Here is a 22,127-nt window from a genome sequence, read left to right as displayed (position 1 = left end):
CTGCTGTTTGTGAAGAGAGAAGGGCTGGTGGGTGACAGGAGGGTTGGAGGCGGCCTTGGGCTCAGTGCTCACAAAATGCTTGTGTTTGATTCCCAGAGAAGGAAGGAGAGACGTTGGGGAAGTGTTTACCTGCAACAAATGGTGAATTTGTTAAGCTTTAACAGGCGGTGCTGAGTCATACCTTCCCTCACACCAGTGGTTAATGTGTGCAAGTGGATATCTTAGCCTTGAGAATAAAGACAGTGGGCCTACTGAGGAGGTAGCTGCAATGCATTCAAGGAGAAGAAGGCTCTTAACCATGGAAGGAGAATTTGAGGAATGGGATGTTCACCACATGACCAGCAGAGACCCTCAAGAGACCCCTACTCTAAATGTCAGTAATTTTGGGGAAGTGTTTTAAACATGTCAAATACTTTGTGAGAATGTTTAGCCTGTGAGTTTGAGCAAAGTAATGAATAAAAGTAATGAAAGGAATGTCTTAGTTCCATGGATACACACACGTGGGTGTGCATGTTTCAGGGAAGTGATTCCCCACGCACCCAGCACTGAAATAAAGTAATGCCTCTTTTCTCACACTGAGCTGGCAGTGTGGATCGGGCCCTGCTCGGTAACTTTCATTTTGGTCATTTCTATTGAAGCATAAAGAATGGTTGAAATGTGATCTTTTCCAGCTGTTTCCATCTTGTTTACCTTTTGGGGGACCAAGGTTCTGTGCTGCAGGTGAGCTGGGTGTGTGCAGAGCAGTGCAGCCCCAGAAACCCCTTGGTTTGCCCAAAGGTTGCCATGCCTTGCTCCCAGGTGTGCCCAGCTCTGGCAGGAGAAGGAGCCCGCAGCGCAGTGGGCACCGTGCCCTGCCCAGCCGGGGCTCTCTGGCACAGAGCAGCAGCAGCGCCAGCGCCGTTCAGCTGCTCCTGCCTTGGCTTCCCTGGGACACAGGAGCCTCTGGAAATCAGCACCGCCAGCCGCGTTCCCAGCTTGGAGCAGCTGCTGCTGGCGGGCAGATGCTGCCAGTTCCACTGCTGCCAAAGGGGAAGAAAGGCAGAGCAGGGGAAGAGATGTACATACACAGCAGCCCTGGGAACATCCAATAAACATGCAGATATATGGGGTGATTGGTTAGGAATTACTTCAGCTGCTATGCCAATAGTGCTTTCTCTCCTGGTTCTGTACAATGCTTTGGGCCATTTTCTTGGTCTGGTTTCCTTTGCTTGGGTCCCATCTGAATGCTCACTTGGGGTACAGGCTGTAGGTGCTTGGGGCACTCTTGGAGTTCCTCTTGGATCCCTTGAACAACAGGGTTTGGCCCACGGGGGGAGTTTGTGCTGCTTTGTGTCAGAGGAGAACTTCCGAGGCCATTTTGTGTTTGCTGTAGGGGAGGTTGGTTACTGCTTTGCATAAATTCACAGACTAACATGCTTTGTGATGCTTTGCTTTGTCATACTTTGCTTTGTGATATCAGGGCATGGTTGCCACATCGTCGTGGTGACATCAGAAGGTTGCCTTGTTGCACGGAAGGCCTCAGTGCCAGAGCAGCCCTAGGGCTTGCTGAGATCAGGAGCATCCTCCTGATTGTGGCCTTTGTCAGTGTGTAGCTGCACACTGACAGGAGTCTTGGCTTTTGTAGTGTTGGGGTAAACTTGAACAACAGTGCTACAATGATTGAGCAACTCGCTGCTGCAGTTTGCACCATGTATGGCACTGTTTATTCCGCCTATTTCATGACTAGCCTGGCAAGTAAGTAGAGGTTTCAACTCTATTTAGGTTAGGGTGTAAGCTAACCTGGCTTTTGCATGTCTTCCTGCTCTTTCTTAGTGACTGGGTTGATTTTGAAAGAGAAAGAGCATTAGGATGCCAGTGGTTTGGTAAAGCTCCTGTCAGGGCGTTCAGCTAAAAAGGGGGTGCCTGTAGCCACAGGGGCAGCATTTGCAAGGGAACCTGCAGGGCTTCCGTTCCCTCCAGGGAGAGTCTGTGGCAGCAGAGTCTGTCATTTCCTCAGTTTGCTGGATCAAGCAGGACAACTTCCAAAATGCAGACTGGGAGGCCTTCTCAGAAGGCCTTCTAAAGACTTTGTAGTTCTCCCCAGAACTGAGGGACAGCTTCTTTTATTCTAAATTTTGTAATGAAAGGATTTGACTGTCTATTTTGACCCTTGACTGAGTGCTAAAATAGTGATTCCCTTTGCAGTGAAGTGCAAACTCTAAAGCCATGAGTGTCTGCTCCTGAGCCCTGGAGCTGCTGCTGTGCTGTTTCACAGTAGAACTGCCACAGCTCAGGGGCATTTTGGGGAAGCTTTTCTGGGTGACTGTTTTCAGCAACTTAATGGGAATTAGTGCATGCAACTTCTGTTTTTTAAAAAAGTACCTGAAAGACAAGAGAACAAGAGCTGCTTTATCTGTTGAACAGAACAGAAGCATTGAGTGTTGAAGAACAATTTGCGTTTTCTTGATCACGTTTGTATTCATTTACTGGCTAAACAGGCCGAAGTGTAGGCACAACCAAGATTATTGTCCTGATCTCTTGCTGGCTGTGTGAAAGAAGTATGTCACGTGGAGGGATGTTGATAAAGAAAAATACTCTCTGTTTGGGTTGACTTCTTCTCTTCTGTGGGATTCAGCAGCCCAGGCAGTTTTCTCACAGCCCTTGTTCATTTTCCCTTGCCCACTCCAGATCACATGATCCGTGTATTCAGAGGTGCTGATCCTGAGGTGAGTGAGAAAGGAACATTTCATGTTCCTGGTGCTTAAGAATTGTAGAGCAAGCTGTGAGCTTGGCCTGTGGCCGCAGAGTGTAGAGGGCCAGCTGGGTAGGCTGAAAGAAAATCCATTTCCATGTCTGCAGCAGCAATAACAAAGGCATTGCTGGCTTTTTCCTGATTTTCCATTTCAGAACTTTCAAGGAATGAAAAGCTCATTTTGCAGAGAGAATGTTGCTTCTTGATAGTAGCCAGGGCATAATGTCTAATTCAGAACTATTAGCAATTCTGTTGAATTAGCCCATTTAAATTCAGTCACAGTGACTTAGAATCCCATTGTTCTCAAAGTTTCTGATTTGTCCTTAGTACAGCTGGTTGTAGAAATAGAGCTGAATAGAATAAAGTGCTGAATAGAAATAAGGTTATAAATTATAGGTAACTTTCTGTCCTTCACACTGCTGTTTGTCCACAGATCACAGAACCAACAGCAGTCTCTCCTCTGGCTCCCTCTGCTCATGGAGAGGAGGCCAAAGAGGAGGCAAATGAGGTGGATGAGCGCCAGCCTCCAGCTGTGGTCACACCACAGCCTGACCATTCTGAGCCAGTAAGTGCCAGTTGTGTGTGCTGCTGTCTTTGGTGCAAGGCAGAGCTGCAAGTTTCTGACCAGCCGGCACTTGCTGTGGCTGGCTGAGGATGCTGAGTGCTGGAGTCCTGCCAGGACCTGGTGATTGCCCCCAGCCTGTGACAGCTGGACAATGGGCTTTGATCTGTCATGCTTAGGCAGCAGCTTCCTGGCATTTGGACAGGGGCCAGCCTGGAGCATGAATGCTGCCTGATCCCAGAGACAGGGAGCATGTCAAAGACACTGTGCTCAGCCTTGTCAGATACACAGGGGACACTGTGGCGTGGAGGGACCTGTCCCCCTGCACAGACTGGCCAAGTAGCTGCAGGCACAAAAAAATGCTGATCTGACCACACAAGCTCTTTGTGGTGCTTTGTCCCCACAAACTTCTTGGGTGTGCTTACTTGGGACTATTTCAGAGACACGCTGGGGATGTAGAGCTGCTGCTTGAAGTCAGGGATTTTGGTGCCTTTGTTGTCAGGTTGCTCTTCTGCCTCTTCAGGCAGAGCAGCCAGTAGCAGAGCAGATAGGTGCTCTGAGTCTGCCTGTTTCTTGGTCTTTGATAAGCTGCAAGGAGATGACTGTGTTGTCCATGAAGCTGGGGGGGGCATTCTTGTCTAGTGTGGCAAAAGAAACAAAGTGAGTAGTTCTGAACCCTTCTTCTGAGGCAAAACCCAGACACTGCATGTGTCTGTTGATACCGTCTATTGTGTAGTTTGCTTTGAAAACTGCATTGGAGCCTAGAGTGGGAGCAAAGCTGCAAGTCCTTGACTGCTGTCTTGTAATGCTAAAACCAGGATGTACACCTTGCAATGATGCCTGCTGTATCTGAAGTGAAATGGGCACCTTTGTGGCTGGGAAGCTGCGTGGGCCAAAAGGACGCAGGGCTGGCGGCCTTGAGCCGCTGAAGATGAGGCAGCGTGTGGCCAGGGGGCCAAGAAGGGCCAGGGCACGGTGGCCGTGTCAGCAGCAGGGGGGCAGCAGGAGCAGGGCAGCGAGCGTGGCCTGTGCTGGGCAGCGCTGCGGCCACCGCTGCAGTGCTGGGTGCAGCTGTGGGCCCTGGGAAGCAGAAAGTCCTTGAGGGGCTGCAGCGCGTGCACAGAAGGACAGGGGAGCTGGGCAAGGGGGTGCAGCACAAGGCCAGCGAGGAGGTGCTGAGGGAGCTTTAGCCTGGACAATGGGGGCTCATGAGGGACCTTCAGGCAGACTTCCATAGATCCCTGCCTTAGATCCATAGATCCAATGCTCAGCACAAGGGCTGTTTCCCTGCCAAACATCCCTTCACTGCATCCAAGCGCTTTAGACACTGGAGTAGGTAACACTTTCATATTTTGTTTGTTTATTTGTTTGTTTGTTTGCTAGAAGGAGAAGCCTTGTGTAATTTCTCCTTCTCCAGGGAGCAAGGGAGCTTTTTCTCAATCTTTCCTGCCCTTTTCCAGCACTGGTGGAAACACATCACTTTCAGGTTAACGGCTCCCGTGTCTTTTGGCAGCCCAGGGAATCAGTGTGTGTTGTATTTGGGAATTGAGCAGGAAATCAATGCCCTTGCATTCCAGCTGGTGCTCAGAGATTAGAGGAGCTGGGAGGGGCTGGGCTGCATTTCTGATTCCAGCCACTTTAGCACCATCAGTGTGCTCGAGTCCAAGAGAAGAACTTGCCCGAGCACAGATGCACAAAGAGTGCAGTTCCCAGTGCAACGCTCTGGGTCTGATTGCATTCCATAAGGACCCACACGCTCCAGATTCCCCAAGAGTGTGGGTTACTGAAGCAACAGGAGAGCAAGTTCAGGATGGCTGCAGATCGGGGCACTGCTACCGAGTGTTGATGTGTGTAGCGACAGAAAGGACAGTATTGATTCAGGGTGACCCCCACGTGGTGAATAATGTGCTTTGACTCTATGATTTAGAAGGTTAAACAAATGCTTTCTTAAGCTATGTTATATCACACTAGTACTATATTAAAACTATACTAAAGAGATACTATACTAAAAAGCTACTAAAGAAAAACTTGTGACTGTCTCCAGACAGTCATGACACAGCTTTTATCTAATTGGCTAATCAAGCTAAACAGCTATCACTAAAATCCAATTAACAAATCACTTTCAGTAAACAATCACTAGAACACATTCTACATGTACTAAACAACAAGAACAGCAAGAAGAGATAATAATTGTTTTCTCTTCTTCTCTAAGTTTCTCACTACCTCCCCTTAAAAAAAACCTAGGAGAGAGAATTATATCTCTCTGTGTTCAAAGAATGTAAATACCACAGTACAGTAAAGAGAGATTATAAAAGTGAGATCTGTCTGTCTATCTATTTGAATCTTCCTGGCTCTGCTCCAAAGCAGTGGAAGATGCAAAGCTCACCTAAAGGCATCCCTTCAGGAGAGGAGTAGAGACAAGTTCCATTGACTGATCCTGAGCAGGCAGAGATGTTTCCCCCTCCAGAGATGGTTGTTTTTTCCTCTCATGTTTCCCTACTCCAGCCTTTTCTGACCTGAAGCCTTCTTTTTATCCTTTAAATTTTTGCATGTCCTAAGGGAGTGGAACTATCCCATGCTGTAGTTGGGGTCTGGTGACTTTGCCCATACATGCATTACATGACACATGGTTTCCTTCGCTGGCATCCCCAGGGCTGTGTAAGTGCATTTGTTAATGGGGCCTTATGAGAAACTCTGTTACTGCTGGTCAGAATTCTCAGTTGACAAAAGAGGGAGAAGAAACACCTTGGTCCTCCTCCATATACTCAGATGGCCATAGAGGTTCTCTGACTTCCATCAGAGATCTTTGCATGCATCCTTATCTCCTGAATGACCCCATTTTCTAACAAGAGTGTAGATGTCAGGAAGGAGGAATGCTGGTGCAGGCCTGAAGGGAATGTGAACTCTAGAAGTGTCTCTCACAAGGAGTGAGCTCACCCAGGAAGCCACCTGCAGGGCCAGGATGGAGCTGTGGGACAGGGCGGGGTGTCAGTCACCACTGAAAGACAAAGAGGACATGGCAGAAGCAGAGGGAGGCCCTCACCAGACCCTTGAGAAATGCCACACCTTCCCTGTCAGCTGCCTGAGAGGCTGTTGGAGCTTCAGCCCCAGATGGCCCCTGATTGTAGGGCCAGGGTCACTTTGGAATCTGTGCCTCCCCACGGGCAGAGAAGGACCCAGCAGAGCAGCAGCACAGTGCTTTGGGAGCGTGTGAGCCCAGCAGTCTTTGAGTCTTGGCCCACAAAGGTCGTACGGGAAGGTGAAACCCATCTTGTCTTGCTTTCTGTGCAGGTGCTTCTAGAGAAAGAGCAGGAGCAGACTGCCTTATCTGAGATGCCATGCCAGATTCAGGGAGAGCTGTTCCCTGCCCGAGAGCAGGAAGAGCAGCTCAGGCAGCAGGTGGAAGAGCCACAGGAGAATGGCCAGGTAAGCCTGACTGGCCAGGGGACAGAGGGAAGGGCAGGAAGAGGGGCATAAACCAGAGCTCCTGGGACTGAGGAGGCCAGGAAGTCCCACAGGCACTGAAAGGACAGAGCCTTGGAATCTGCAGAGACCAGCACCGGGACAGGATGGTTACAGTGGAAGCAGAGCTGGGGAGGGAAGCAGAAAGAAGGGGCTGAATAAATGTGATTTTGAGGCTAAAAGAGGGAAAAGCTGATCTTGATGGCAGCTCTCAGTCACTTGCTCTGCTTTTGTGTGTACAGAACATCAAGGCAGAGCCACAAGCAGAGCTGCCTGAAGCTCAGAGTGACATCATGGCAGCAAAGAGGAGGAATGAAGACATCCAAGAGGAGAAGAATCTCCCTATGCAGAGGGGCAATCAACAAAAACAGGTGAATGAAGGAATGGCAGCCACTCCACGCATGAAAGAGAGTCCTTTCCGTTGTTGTTTACAGAAAATTGATGAACAGGTGCAGGCACAGCTGCAGGAAACTGAGGCTAGGATCAAGGCAAGGAAGAAGAGGCTAGACGAAAAAATTAAAATCATCAAAGAGAAAATTAATCGCCTCCTTCAGGAACAAAAGGCTCTAGAAAAGCAAGTGAGTGAAACAGCAATAGCCACTGCAGTCACCCAAGGGGTGGTTTCTGCCCTCCTTGCCTTTCCAGTGCAGAGCAGCAGGGGGTGGGTGATGCCTCTGAGGCCATCCTGATGAGGCCTCTGTCAGAGCTGCTCTGAAGGGCACTTCCTGGTCTGCTGAATCTCAGCTGATGCTCTAGACAGTGGCATTACTCCCTTGGCCATTTAGCCAGCACTCATCCGAATGAGCTCCTGCTGGCTTCTTCCAGGTGACCTTGTTTCTTGAGGTGTTTTTGCAGGTGAACATGGTCACTCGCATAGATCTGGAATACGAGCTACAAGCTGTCTGTATCCCTTGTGAATCTGCTCCTGTCCTTTTCTTTACTTTCTTCCCAGTCGATGACTCCTGGCTGACAGGGACAAGCTGTAGTCTCTGACTGCTTTGTTCTGTTTGACTTGAGGTGGAAGTGTTGCCATCCTACCTGGCAGCCTGCAGAGAGTTCCAGCAAATGATGGGCAACCAAGAGCCCCGAGGCTGGCATGAGGCCCAGGAACTGAACCCTCCAGAGATGCTGCAGGATGAGCACGTCCCGAGGAAGGTGCAGAAAAAGAGAATTTCATGGCAGGAGGTAGAACATTAGAATGAGGAGCTGCAAATGTATCTGCAGACCTAGGAGGGGGAAAGGAGTCTTTGGGAGGAAGTGGAGCGGTCGTTGCTGCAGTCATCCTTTAGAACAAGAAACTGGCTATGACCTCGAGTAAAACCAGCCTTTGGTTTTGACCATTTGGTTTCACAAGTGGACATCCAAAGCAATCCAGTTGAAGAGCTCTGCATGTGGCTGACAGCAGCTTCCTAAGGGCTTGCATTTCAAATGGCAATCTCTCTTGCATTTCAGGGCAATCTCTGCCACACCTTCCTGACATAAACTCATTTCTTGTCTCAGATCTACACCGACTCTGACACTGAAGCTGCTGCAGAAGCAGCAGTGCTGTCCCAAGGAGCCTTTGCTCTCCAGCTGAAGAAGTGGAGCCTGAGCACTTGGTTCACCTCCCGTGCTGACCCAGCTGCTGCTCAGCAACAGGAGATGGCGGGTGACTCCCTGGAGCAACTGAGTGCGTCTGGTATCTTTGTTATCTGAGGGACAGTGTATTGTGTGCACGTGTCAGCATAGCTGTACCAAAGGGTTCTCCTCGGTTTAGTGTCACAGAAGTGCTGGCGTTGCTCCGAGGCAGCAAGAGAGAGCTCTGGGTGTTCCTGCTGCCTCTGAGGGCAGCTTAGACTGGCTGGAGTTTGCCTGGGCTTCCCTCTCTGCCAAAAGCAGAAGCAGGGATTGTTCCTGGATCAGCAGAAGGCTGTGACTGCTTGAGTCCTAGCCACTGGCAGAAGCTCTGCTGAGATCAGTCTCTAGGAGAACACATCAAGCCCTTTGTGATTCTGCAGCACAACCCAATGAATCTGCTTCTTGCCCTTAACAGCTGCCAGTGCTGTGCTCTCAGAGAAGATCTGGTAGGGTTGAGAAGAGAGCCCAGTGGATTCTGTGTCTACCATCACCTGTTGGGACAAAAAGGGCACTGATCTGCGCCTCGGTGTGGCTGATCTCAAAGCCCATCCTGCTGTGTCCTGAATGGGGGCAACAGCTTGTACAGGGCTCAGGCTCACTCTGGCTTCTTCCAGTCAGTGCCTGTCAGTGCTCATGCTTGGCCTTTGCCAGCCTTGTTGTGGTCGCTGCCCTGCCCCTGAGGGCTGGTGGGAGTGCAGAGGCTGGAGCCTTCCTTAGCTGGGAGGGTCCCGCTGCTGCCCGGCTGCTGCAGCGCGGAGCTGCCTGAGGCAGCAGCCCCTTCTCTGGGCCGGCTGCTGCGTCGCACGGCCCGGACTCACAAGAGGGTCAGCATCTCCTCTGGGCAGCTCTCTGTGTCACAGGGCGCCTGAGGAGCACTGCTGTCCTCTGTGCCCATGCCCGCCGTGCCGAGTTGGGAGGATGGGGACGTGTGCGGTGCCGAGAGGGCGAGTGCAATGGGAGCGACTGATCCGCGCTGTCGGGGTGGAGAGAAGCGGCGTGGTTCTTCACGCGGGGCACGGGCAAGGGCGTCTTTGAGCTCAGCCTGCTCATAAAGGGTGAGGGCCCTGATGCTGAAAGCCCCGTCGGGATTGCTTCTAGCATGAGCTGCTCTGGTTTACAAATGCAGAGGCATTCTTCTGGCAAACTGCTGCAAGCTGGAAAAGATGGGAACACTTGGCAATAATTCCTCCTGTTCTGAACTTGACATCTGTTCAGAGGAATTGATTCTAGATGTCCAGGTGCATTTAATCTTAGCAAGTAGGAAACCTTTTCTAAATCTCACAGTGTTTATTCCCAAGAAAACAAAGGCACTGTTAGTTCCAGCTCTCCTTAATGTTTCTAGATGACAAACTTACTTGCCTTGGTAGGTGTTCTCTTCTGGTCTCAGTCTCTGAATGTATCTCCCTGTGCTTCCCTGTGTGTCTGCTGTCAAGAGGTCTCTCACTTCAAAGGATGCTAGAAATCAGTCTCTGTGCCAGCCACTTGTGCTGTGGACCTGCTGTTCTTTTCTTGTTGTTCCAGTTCCTGTTCCTGTTGTTGTTAGCCAGCTGTCCACAAAGGGAGGGCTCAGAGCCCCAGACAGTGGGGCTGCCTTTTGTATCTCCTAGAAGCTGGGATCTCTGCTTTAAAGTGAACATCTTGCATTTTGTTTCCCTTAGGGAGAATGGCGAAGATGGAAAATCCTATTATAAAATACATTGAACTGGAAAATATTGGCAGTGGGTGAGTCCAAGCAATGTTAATTTTACCAAACTATGCATCAGGTGTTTTGCTGGTGGAATAGGTATCAAGTGTGAAGTCAGACAAGCTGCAAATGTGTTCAGGCACTGGGCTTAGATTGTCAGTGCTGATCAGAATTTCTAAGTGTGCTCAGAAGGCATTGTCAAAGACATCTCCATGCTTCCAGTGTCCTGCAGGTCTTAGGCATTTACAGCACAGATCTCCTGCGTGGGCTGGCTTTCACTGCAAGATCTAAATGGCTTCTCCTTTCTCTGCTTCTGTTTTGTTTCTAGGACTTTTGGAGATGTTTGTAAAGCACTCGACACTGCCACAGGAGGAGAGGTAAATGTCAACAGCACCTGCAGACTCTGCTGCACTCGAGGGCTTTCCCTTCTGGTGTGAGCTGTGGCTGGAGCTTTGGGCAGAGCTGTGCTGAAAAGGCACAAGAAGCACAGACTGGTGCCAGCCCGCAAAATGCATTTGGGACTTTGTCCTCCTCAGCTGCCGGAAGGAAGGCACGGAGGGCAGCGGCTCCTTTCAGAGAAGGACGCGCTCACTCGCTCTCCATTGCTGAAACAAAGGTGGTGCCTTCGAGCACCTCACTGCTCTTTGGGGCTACAGCTTCAGAGTCCTGAATTCTCATTTCTGGCTGCCAGCAAATACATCTGAAAGTTACTGGTGGTTCCTTAGCCACCTGCTGCACTTGGGAACTGCACACAGGGAGAGATCTGCAAGGCGTCCCTGAAAGCCCTAAGCCCTGCCCATAGCCCAAGATGTATCCACAGAGTTTTAAGGCATGGATTGCTTCTTCTGAGTCGCAAACAAAGCAGCAGAGAGTGTGGTCAGAGCTTTGTGGGTGATAACTGAGACACTGCTGTTACCAAGTGGTCAAGGCAAAATGTCAGTGGCCCCACGTGTCCTGTAAGTGGCTCCCAAGGGAGCAGAGAAATGGGCTGTTGGAACGTCAGTTCCTAATTACTGCAGTGCCTAATCACAAGGCAGTTTGGCACAGCTCAGCTGTGTCATTGCAAAATCACTCGCTCCATGTGTCTTGTGGTCTCGTGCCACCAACCTCTCAAGTTACTGATTTTCAATGTCATTTTAGGTGGCCATAAAGAAAATACATCTTCAAGGACTGAGGAAGAAGGAACTAAAAGTCAATGAACTCATGGTCATGAAGGTGAATAGGAATCCCAACCTGGTCAATTGTTTAGACAGGTGAGTTGTGCTTTTGTCCCATGAATGTTTGTTCACATATTGCAAACATGCAAGGTAAAATCCCACTTTGGTCACTGGCAGAAAATAGAGCTGTAATTATTGGCTAATTATAACTGCTCTTTTCATCTCCAGTGGATGGGAAGAGATTGCATTTTGTCTGCATGACTCTTCGCTGGCACATGGTATTTGAAAATTGTTCAAAAACCCGGATGAGTCGTGTCTTACTAAATCAATGATCTCTATATTCACAGCCACCACTTTGTTTTGGAGCTTGATTTTTTTCAAGTGTCTTCTAAGGTCCAGGTAAACTAACAAGGATTTCCCTTGGATTGTTGCCACTGTTTTCCATTGCTATGCATGCCAGGAAGACTAGGTGCTTTTTTCCAGAAACACCATGCGCGACAGGTTTTTTATCTGGGCTGTTACTAAACTGCACATTTTGCTTGCTGCCCATCTAAGACATCTCCTTTTTCACAGCTGTGCCTTTCTCCTTGAGACTGCACAGATGGCAAACAAAGCACAGCCAAGAGGGAATGTCTATTCCTTTATTTTGTCTTTGTCTCAAAGGGACCTGAAAAGAAGAATCAACCCGTCTTTTCCACACAGCAACCTAGCCATGTACATTCATCTCCACGCCCTTGTTTCCTTCTTTCAGCTACCTTGTGGGTGAGGAGCTCTGGCTGGTTATGGAGTACATGGATGGAGGCACTCTGAGCAATGTCATCAGCAAGACCTACCTGTCTGAAGATGAGATGGCAGCCATCAGTCGGGAGGTCAGCAATCCCATCCGTGTTTCCAAGGGCTTGGGCAGGATTGTCTGGGAAACAGGGGCTCAGAGCTGGAGTGATTTCCTGTGCCAAGCTTTGTTTCTGTGTTGCTGCTATTCTATGGGCAAGTAAAAGCATCTCAAGTGAAAGGCCTGCCAGTGCCCCTGCACTCCCTGTACTCAGTGCCAGTACTCTTATCTCCTGCTGTTGTATTCTCGCTCTGTCTCTTGTATTTGTATTTGCTGTTCTCCACCTTGCCTCTCTAAATGTTTGCCTGGAGTCTGTCTTCACTGCATTCCTTGCCTGTAAAAGCAAAGGTGCTGGTGGCAGGATTTGAAATGATCAGCAAAGAAAAAAGACTCATGTCTCACAGTCCTCCGCTGAAAAGGATAGTAGTGCAGCCAAAATGCTCTTTGCTCCCAGAAAGTGACTGGTGGGATACTTCCAAGCCTGTGCTGAGGCCAGCAAGAAAATCTTTGTCATGCAGCCTCCCACCCAAAAGTGATCCGCTTCACACCAAAGGGGAGGGACTTTTCCTTTCAAAACCCCTCCTTTGTCCTCTGCATGGAAAAAGCACGTCCACTGCAGCAGGAGTCATCCTGGCTGGTTTGCAGGGCACAGCCTACAACAGCAGGTGCTGTTGCTCTTTCAAAAGCTGACGTGCCTTTCCTTAGAAAGGTCCTGCTCTGCAAGTGTTGGAGCAGCAAGCTCTTCCTCTCAGTGGCCATTACTGTTCTGCCATTACTCCCCATTCCCCTGGAGAGGGAATCTTTTAGATTCTTTGTTTCCTTTCTTGTGTGATGAAATCACATCACTCATTTTTGCCCTCCTGTTTCTGTTTTCTCGCTCAGTGCCTGCAAGGACTGCATTTTCTGCACTCAAACCACGTCATCCACCAAGATGTGAAGAGCTGCAACATCCTTCTCAAAACCGACGGCTCTGTCAAGCTGGGTCAGTATATTCTTGGTCAGGTGCAGCGTTCCAGGGATGTGGGTGTGGGGCTGCTTGGAGTGACTGCCAGCTCCCCAGAAATGGTGCTGGTGGCAGTGCAGGGACCCCTGCTGCAAGCTGAAGGCACAGTTGCAACGTGCACAGAGGTATAAGGAACCACAAGCAGTCAAGAGTGGCGTTGCTCTGTGTGTGTCCCTTCCAGACAGAGGGAGCTACAATCTAAAGCTTCAGGGGCATAAAGTCCACTGCTGTGAGCAGCCTTAAGAAACCTGGGTTTTTTTGGAAACGGCCAATTTCATACTCCCTTGGCTAAAGCCCCAAGGAAATCGAGCGTGCACAGTTCTCCAGGAGATTCAACAGCACATTCTTAGCCTGAGAGTGGGGAATTCTTTTGCTTGGTTTCCTAATTGGAGCTGGCTTTCATGGTTTGTTGTTTTCTCCACAGCTGACTTTGGCCTCTTTGCTCAGCTCACCCCTGAGCAGGGCAGACGGAGCTGCGTGGCCGGCACTCCTGGGTGGCTGGCGCCTGAAGTGGTGACAGGTCAACCATATGGCCCCAAAGTGGACATATGGTCTTTGGGAATCGTGGGCATCGAAATGGTGGAACGAGAAGTTCCTTACTGGAATGCAACTCCTGTCTTGGTAAGGTGCAAATACTCACTGATCCCACTGTCTTTCTCACCTGTCCCATGTTCTGTGTGCCATTGGACAAAATCCCATTGCCATCTGCTGGAACCACTTCCACCAAGGTCTCCTTCTAAAAATGCCCCTGCAACACATCAGCATCTGCTGTAGCTTTGGTTGTATCAGAAAGGGAAGTGGCAGTTCAGAAACCTAACCAGTTCAGAAACCTGCCATTTTGGCCTCCAGCCATGCCTGACATTTCTCACTTGTTTTTTGAACAATGTTGGAACTCTGTTTCTGAAGGACAAGAATTTTTCAGTGGAGAGGGTAGACATGTGATAAATATCCTGAGAAATGGAGGTTAGACCTTCCCAGTTTCAATTTTATAGAAAACATAAGAAAAAAAGGAAAAAGAAAAGTAAACAAAAAAGAAAAAGAGAAAAAACCTACTACCAAAGCAATGCCCAAGCAGTTCTGCTTGCTTTCTCATTTTTGAAACACAGCTCTTCTCTTCCATTCTGTAGCATCTTTTCCAAATGCTGTGGGTCTTCGAAACTTTCAGGCTTTCAAGTCATCTGTACATGGTTCAGTCATGTGTGTGGGTGGCCTGGATAAGTTTAGGATGTGTTTTTCTCCGACTGCAGTTAGAATTGTTTGCCAAACCCTTGGCTGTTTCTTGGTACTTTAACAAGTTGATGAGCTTGCAGGCAGGTGCCTGGGCTGGGATCCAACGTGGGCAGTTGACACCGGTGCTGTGTTTCTTTACCACAGGAGCAGGGCCATCCCTGGCCTGCACAGTTCTAATGACAGGGAGGACTCCAGCTCCCCACCATGGCCAGTGGCTGAGCTCAGCTGAGAGTCAGGATAAAACCCTCTTTGTCACCTCTGGTGATGTGGGAAAAGGAAAGAAAGCCGCAAAAATTATTTGTACACAAGGGGAGTGCATTGCCATTTCTGGATTTGAAATTCTCCTTTGGGTTAAAGAGGATAATAGCAAAGTCTCTTTGGTCACCATCTATTTCAGTGCCACAAGCACAGAGTTATCGTTACAGTGGTGGGCATTTTTATGGAGACTCCAAGGCCTCTTGCCATTCATATTTTTGTCTATTTGAGATGGATTCTGCAAGTTGAGGTTTGGAACTTGGAACTTGGAACTTGATAGTTCCAAGTTGGTGTCCTATGTTTCTAAATACCATCTTGCAAAAGCAGAATGAGCTCTGTCCCTCTGACTTGTCAGCATGTTAGAGCTTGGTTCCACACAAACCACACTGGATAACGATCAGCCAATGTCTTGCCAATCTACACTGTAATTCCTTGGCCTGAGGAGTATCAGAAAGACCTGCTGAGCTCCATGGACACTGTCAGCTGCATGGAAGTGAGCATCCTTGGCCTTGATGAAGAAACTGGAGCTCAGCTTAGGTTAGATGCTCTTGAGCAGGAGAAAGGCTGGGATCGTCAGGTGTTTCCAGAGGCCGGCGTGCCCAGAGGGACTGAGCTCTGGGGAGCAGCTGGATGTTTCTGCACATCATGGAAAGGGATTGCCAGACAGCTCAAGCCTCACCACAGGCAAACACTCCCCAGCTCTTCTCAGGCAACATTTGCTTTGGGTTTCAAGTTGTTCCCACTTGTCTGTCTGTGAAGATGCCCCTAAAACCACAAGGCAAGCCTCTCAGAACTGGTGTTACATTTCCAGAAATGAAGAAAAGAAGCCCAAACACAAGAAAGTTGCTAAGGCACCGGTTTTTAGAGAGGAACTTACCCCACTGTGCAGTTTCTTCTCACTGGGAAACATGCTTCAAACTGGGGCATGAGGGTGTAAAGGCCACAGAGTCTCTTCTGCTTCTTGTGCAGTGCTGCTGAAACACTCAGTGATCGTGTTTCTCTCCTAGCCCAAGCCATATTCTGCACGTCACCAAGCCAGAGCCTGGTGATGTGGAGAGCCTGCCAAAACCTCCCATTTGTTTCCTGGCACTTTCTGGGATGGGCCTACCATTAATGCATTGACTTGAGTAGCCAAATGAGTAGAGGGTGACCGTAGGGATGGAACCTCTCCTTCTGATTTGACCATGAAAAGTTTTTCTTTTCCATGTAAGGAAAGCAGAAATTTTCAGGCTGCTGAGAGACAGAGCTGCAGGTGGCTCCTGTGTGTCCAAGCAGGCGTTTTCATCCCAGTACATTTGTGCATGCATCTTAATGTGTCTGTGTTGAAGATGAGATTCCAAATGTTTGTTTCCTTACCTGAGGAGCACCTGGTGGATTTCCTTTCTTTCCTTCCAATTCCCATTGTTTTCAAGAACAAAGCAAAAAGCTTGATTAGTTTTGTTTTATGGCAGCTGCTCTTAAGGGACCAAGAAGCACTGCAGAGATACTTTTCCATGTACTAACCCTTGGATATAGTAGAGTTAGTATAGCAAAGTCCTTCTTCCAAAAAGCCTCTCAAGCTGGTATGAATCTTCAGGGAAGGAAATGTGCTTGTGGTGATGTAGTTCCCACTAACTAGGTCAGTCAATGAAATCAGCTGCCAAGGCAAGATCTGTGGGATGTTGGAAAAGCTGTGGCTGCATCGGAGTTTGGGTTTTTGGTTGGTAAAGGAAAGTCATCTCTGGGTCTCTGCCAGGGCAGAAACTGCCACTGCAGAGTGGAGCTTAATCAATGGGACCCAGGAGAGCAGTTACAGATAGGAAAGAAGCAGGTATAGCCTGGTGTCTCCTTTTTCCCCAGCCTCAACTCCTGATAGCCACAGGAGGAAGACAAAAGCTGCAGCAGCCCAACCTATTCTCATCTTGCCTGCGTGACTTCCTGAGCTGCTGCCTGCAGAGAGACGAGGCGCGGCGCTGGTCTGCCAAGGAGCTCCTGCAGGTAAAATGTGAAGGGGCTGCAGGTGAAACAGGGTCTGAGGGCCGGGCTCCTCCTCCACTCAAGTCCAAGGCATCAGATGAGCCCCCTTCCTCCTCACCTCCACTCTTGGTGCTCTTCAAATGAAAACAGTGAGGAATCCTAGACTGGGCTGGGCTGGCAGGGCCCTGTAAAGGTCCTGTGGTGCAAGTGTCCTGCAATGAGCAGGGACATCTTTAAAGAGATCAGGTTGCTCAGAGCCCTTTGCCACCGGAGCTGGAATGGTTGCAGGGATGGGGCACCTACAAGCTCTTGGGGCAAGCTGTGCCAGGGTGGCACCATGCTCCGAGTAAACAAGTTCTTCCTTAGACCTACTCTGATTTGATGCCCTTTGTGTTTAAAAATATTTGTCCATATCCTATTGTAACCGACCCTGTTAAAGATGTCCCCCACTTTCTTCAAAGCTACTCTGAAGTCTTGGAAAGTGGCAATAAAGTCTCCCTGGGGCCTATTCTTCACAAAACTGAATAACTCCACCTCTTCTCCGCATTTCCTGAGCAGAGAGGTGCTCTGTCCTCTGACTGTTTCTGTTGCCATCTTTTCTAATTTGGTGGAGTGTTCAGTTTTATCCAATGGCAAAAGAATTGAAGCAGAGCAATGCAGGGTACAGAGACATGAAATGGTGGTGGAGGAACCCAAGGAAGCCAGTCCCAGCTGAGCAGTCAGAGATTTGGCTGTGGCAGGAGGGGCTGTGGGGGCTCACTGTGAGCCTCTGAGGGGCCCTGGTTTGTGCCCCCCAGCCCAGCCTTGGAGGTTTCTGGCACGCAAACAGGGACAGCTGGGAGGGACTTGTCCCAGCCCCATCTGCTGCCTGGCACGCTCAAGCAGACGGGAACTGCGCCAGGGTTACTGCCAGGTTGTGTGGCAGAGAGGGAACTGCAGGACCCAGTGCCACTGGGCTGGCCCTGCTGGGAAGGAAGGTGCCATCCAGCACACGAGGGGCAGGGCATGGAAAGGTAGACATTGCTTTCTGTCCCTGTGGGAATTAGCGCAGTGCCTGTCTTTCAAAGACAGGGACCTATGTGAGTCATTGGAGTTTCCTGAAAGGAAGATAACCCAGGGACAGAAAGCACCATTTCTAGAGCACTGGCAGGGCAAAGATCCCAACAAGATAAAGAAACCTGAATAAATGGATGAGTGGGATTCTGGGCCAGGTTTGCCTGTGATGGCAGGGTCCTGCACATGACTGCTGGGTAGCAGATGGTGCCATTGCTCCTCTTTCTGGGTCTTTTTAGGACCCAGAGCAATCCCAATTGAGCCTGTGAAGCACTGAGCTTGGAAAGTAATGGTTCACTCTTCACTGTTCTTTGTCTTTTTGTTGGTTTTTTTTTGTTTGTTTGTTTGTTTTGGTTTGTTTTGTTTTTTAATTTGTTTGTTTTCTTTTTTTGTTTTTGTTTTTGTATTTGTTTTTGGTTTTTGGGGTTTTTTTGTGAACAGCATCCATTTGTAACATCAGCTGAGGCTGCATCCACCCTGAGACCACTCATCATCTCAATGAAGAGGAGGATGGAGAAGCAAACAGTGCTATAATCATATCAGGACCATTTTCTCCATAGCCATCTTAGAGTAGGATTTAGAGTAGGACTGTAGAGTAGGATTTAGAGTAGGAGTATATGGAGAAAAGACAAAAGACTCTGCACAATTCAACGTGAATCAAGGACAAGCCGTTTATTGTGCTTCTAAACATAGTTTATAATTAGTTCCTATCCTATAGGTTTCTAAAGACATGCATTGTTTGGTTGGTTGCTGCACTTTGTCCAGCATCTCTTGACTGGTAGCTCTATTTTGTCCTGAGGCAAGCACGCATCTTTTTCTTAATCTAATTGGTAGATGCTGTAAGGGTCATTTTATTTGGGTTGCTACCCCTTTGTCTGTCAGCAACTCTTCTGCTTCACCTTTTTATCCACAAAGTTGAATGCAGCTTTATTAAAAACCTGACCTAGTTCTAGAAGGTTAGTTAGTTTAGTTAGCTCCAGAGGTTAGGCTGGTTCATTTAGTGCCTGTCCATTTTTCTGCAAATACCACCCCACAGGATTATAGAGTAGGATTGTAAAGAAATAAAGTTTCTGAAACTTTAACTCATCTGGAAGAATCCTTTCTTTCTCACCCTGTGAACAAGCTGAGCATTTCCTTCTGAGTGTTCAGCTGTCTATTAAAGGTGCAAATGGCTTCTTTGGTGTTATGAAAAGTACATATTACATGATAGGCTCTTCACAGATATTAAAATGAACATATATATATATATATAAATTAATATACTATATGTGTTATGTTGTCTTAGTTAGTAGTACTGTATTTTTTTCAGTAGTGTGGTATGTTGCGGTGTGATGTCATGGTTTGCCTCCGATACCCCAGGTTCCTCCCTGATAATTCCCTGCCAGGTGTGTCAATCATCCCTCCTTTCCACACCCTGACCCCTGCTGAGCGCTGTCTGTCAATCCTGGCATTCCAGAAGGGCGGCGAGTGATTGGCAGAATTCAAAAGATGCCCTCCCCTCCTGGAAGGACATTGGGCCATCCAGGTGTCCTCAGTCCCTTGAGACTTCCCCGCCCCGTACCTGGCTGGTGGTCCCCCGTGTTCCTTCCCTCGCCCTCTCCCCCGGCTAAAAGGGCGAGCAAACCATGCGGTTGGGAGTTCTCCTGGAGCCGTTGATGGATTCAGAGGCCTGTGGGCCAGGAATAAAGCTCTGGATCGAAACCCTCCATCAGAACCAACTCCTTTCCTTCACCTCGCCTTAAAGCTTCTCCACCAAAGGTAAACCTGAACTCCTGCATGCCTGGACTTGCCTCCAAGTGCCCAGCTGCAGCATCCAGCCAGCCAAAAGTGTCTCTGGGGTAAAATTCCACAGTTGCTGCTATTTGGTCAAGCAGCAAAGGCCAGACAAGCTCATGTACGTCCCGTCCGGCTATATTCACAGAATCACAGAATTTCTAGGTTGGAAGAGACCTTCAAAATCATTGAGTCCAACCCATGTTCTAACACCTCAACTAGATCATGGCACCAAGTCCACATCCAGTCTTTTTTTAAACACATCGAGGGATGGTGACTCCACCACCTCCCTCGGTGGATGATTCCAGTATTTGATCACTCTTTCTGTGAAAAACTTCCTCCTTAATTCTAGCCTGCATCTCCCTTGGCGCAGCTTGAGACTGTGTCCTCTTGTTCTGTCTGTTGCTGCCCGGAGAAAGAGACCGACCCCCAGCTCACCACAGTCACCCTTCAGGACGCTGAAGAGAGTGATAAGGTCACCTCTGAGTCTCCTTTTCTCCAGGCTGAACAATCCCAGCTCCCTCAGTCGTTCTTCACACGGCTTGTGTTCCAAGCCCCTCAGCAGCCTCGTTGCTCTTCTTTGGACACGCTCAAGCATCTCAACGTCCCTCCTAAACTGAGGGGCCCAGAACTGGACGCAATACTCAAGGTGTGGCCTCACCAGTGCTGAGTACAGGGGAAGAATGACCTCCCTGCTCCTGCTGGCCACACTATTCCTGATACTAGCCAGGATGCCATTGGCCTTCTTGGCCACCTGGGCACACTGCTGGCTCATGTTCAGCCGACTGTCAACCAGCACGCCCAGGTCCCTTTCCTCCTGAGCACTGTCCAGCCACACCATCCCCAGCCTATAATGTTGCAGGGGGTTATTGTGGCCAAAGTGCAGGACTCGGCACTTGGACTAATTAACTTCATCCCATTGGATTCTGCCCATCCATCCAACCATTCCAAGTCCCTCTGCAAAGCCCTCCGTCCCTCTGACAGATCGACACATGCTCCCAGCTTAGGGTCATCTGCAAATTTGCTAATGAATGACTCTAAGCCCTCATCCATGTCATCAATAAAAATATTAAACAGAACTGGCCCCAGCACAGAGCCCTGAGGGACACCACTGGTGACTGGCTGCCAGCTGGATGCAGCACCATTCACCACCACTCTCTGGGCTCGGCCATCCAGCCAGTTCCTAACCCAGCAAAGAGTGCTCCTGTCCAAGCCACGGGCTGCCAGCTTGTCTAGGAGTGTGCTGTGGGGACAGTGCCAAAGGCCTTGCTGAAATCCAAATAAACAACATCTACTGCCTTCCCTGCATCCACTAGGCGGGTTACCTGGTCATAAAAGGTGACCAGGTTGGTCAAACATCACCTACCCCTCCTAAAGCCATGCTGACTGGGTCTGATACCCTGGCCATGCTGTAAATTCTGTGTGATGGCACTTAATAGAAACTGTTCCATTATCTTGCCAGGTACTGAGGTCAGGCTGACTGGTCTATAATTACCAGGATCCTCCTTTGCACCCTTGTTGTGAATGGGTGTCACACTGGGCAGCTTCCAGTCATCCGGAACCTCACCAGTGAGCCAGGACTGTTGGTAAATGATGGAGACTGGCTTGGCAAGCTCATTTGCCAGCTCTCTCATTACCCTGGGCTGGATCCCGTCTGGTCCCATAGATTTATGAACATCCAAGCATTCAAGTGGTTCTTTGACTGCCTCTTCTTGGATAATGGGGGGACCATTCTGCTCCCTGACACCATCAACCATTCCAGGCGGGCCGGTGTCTTGAGGGCAAGTCATCTTCCCACTAAAAACTGAGGCAAAGTAGGCATTAAGCACTTCTGCCTTCTCCTCATCTGCAGATGCTAAGTTCCCTCCCTTGTCCAATAAAGAACAAAGGCTGGTCTTACCCTTCCTTCTAGCATTAAGGTATTTGTAAAAACAGTTTTTATTATCCTTTACAGAAGTTGCCATTTTAAGTTCAAAATGAGCTTTGGCCTCCCTATTTTCTTTTCTGCATGCTCCAGCAGCCTTCTTGAATACTTCCTTAGAGACCTGACCCTCCTTCCAATGCTGATACATCCTCTTTTTATTCCTAAGTACCTCCAAATAAAAAAATATTGGTAATTATTTCAGTGGTAAATATAGTTTTAGGTTATAACATTATGTAAAATAGAAGCTATGCGATGTAAGATACTTTTTTAACTAGCTCAAGAAAGGGATGGAATAATCAAGAAATTCTTTGCCCAGAGATAACAGCAACAGGACACCTAAAGCCCCAAGAGAAGAATTCTTGCGTCCTTATTGGAAAAGACCAACTTTCTTCCACCTCCTTCCCGACTTTGAGGAGCCAACTGGATTAAGGGAGAGAACTTGACAATAACCAGAGAACACCCTTTGTTTGAAAAGAATTTATGCATCATGGATGAGATAGATGAATATGCAACAGGCTATTGCTTTTAAGAGCTAATCCTTTGTTAGCCTGCGTGCTTTCCGGGCATAATTGCCCAGGAGGCACCAGGACTGTCTGTATGTCTTTATTTTTATTGTCCTTTACTGTTCTAACTCTGATTGTCCGAATTCTTATTACTCTAACTTTTATTACTATCTTAATAACCATTTTATTGCCATTAAACTTTTAAAATTTTAAAACAAGTGTTTGGTGTTTTTTGCAGTGTGCTTTGAAAGTTGGGAAGACTCTTCATTCATCATCTCCAGAGCACACTGCCCTTGGCCAGCACACTGGCCCATTTTGGTTCATGTGTGACCCTTCTAGTTGAGGCAGAAAGGACAATGGCATTTGAAGACAAAACCAAAGGAAG

The 22,127-nt window shown here is 48.7% G+C and overlaps 1 pseudogene; it reads left to right on the top strand.

Moving 5' to 3' along the window:
• Positions 1–1,412: 1,412 nt before the first annotated feature.
• LOC139605365 (serine/threonine-protein kinase PAK 3-like) lies at positions 1,413–18,595 on the top strand (annotated as a pseudogene).
• Positions 18,596–22,127: the final 3,532 nt, after the last annotated feature.

Source organism: Agelaius tricolor, unplaced genomic scaffold (genome assembly GCF_023055355.1).
Source record: "Agelaius tricolor isolate 1412-34295 unplaced genomic scaffold, bAgeTri1.0.p SCAF_65, whole genome shotgun sequence".
In the NCBI taxonomy this organism is placed as follows: Eukaryota; Metazoa; Chordata; class Aves; order Passeriformes; family Icteridae; genus Agelaius; species Agelaius tricolor.
The sequence above is the reverse complement of the archived record's forward strand: the minus strand, read 5'-3'. Positions and strand labels throughout refer to the sequence as shown.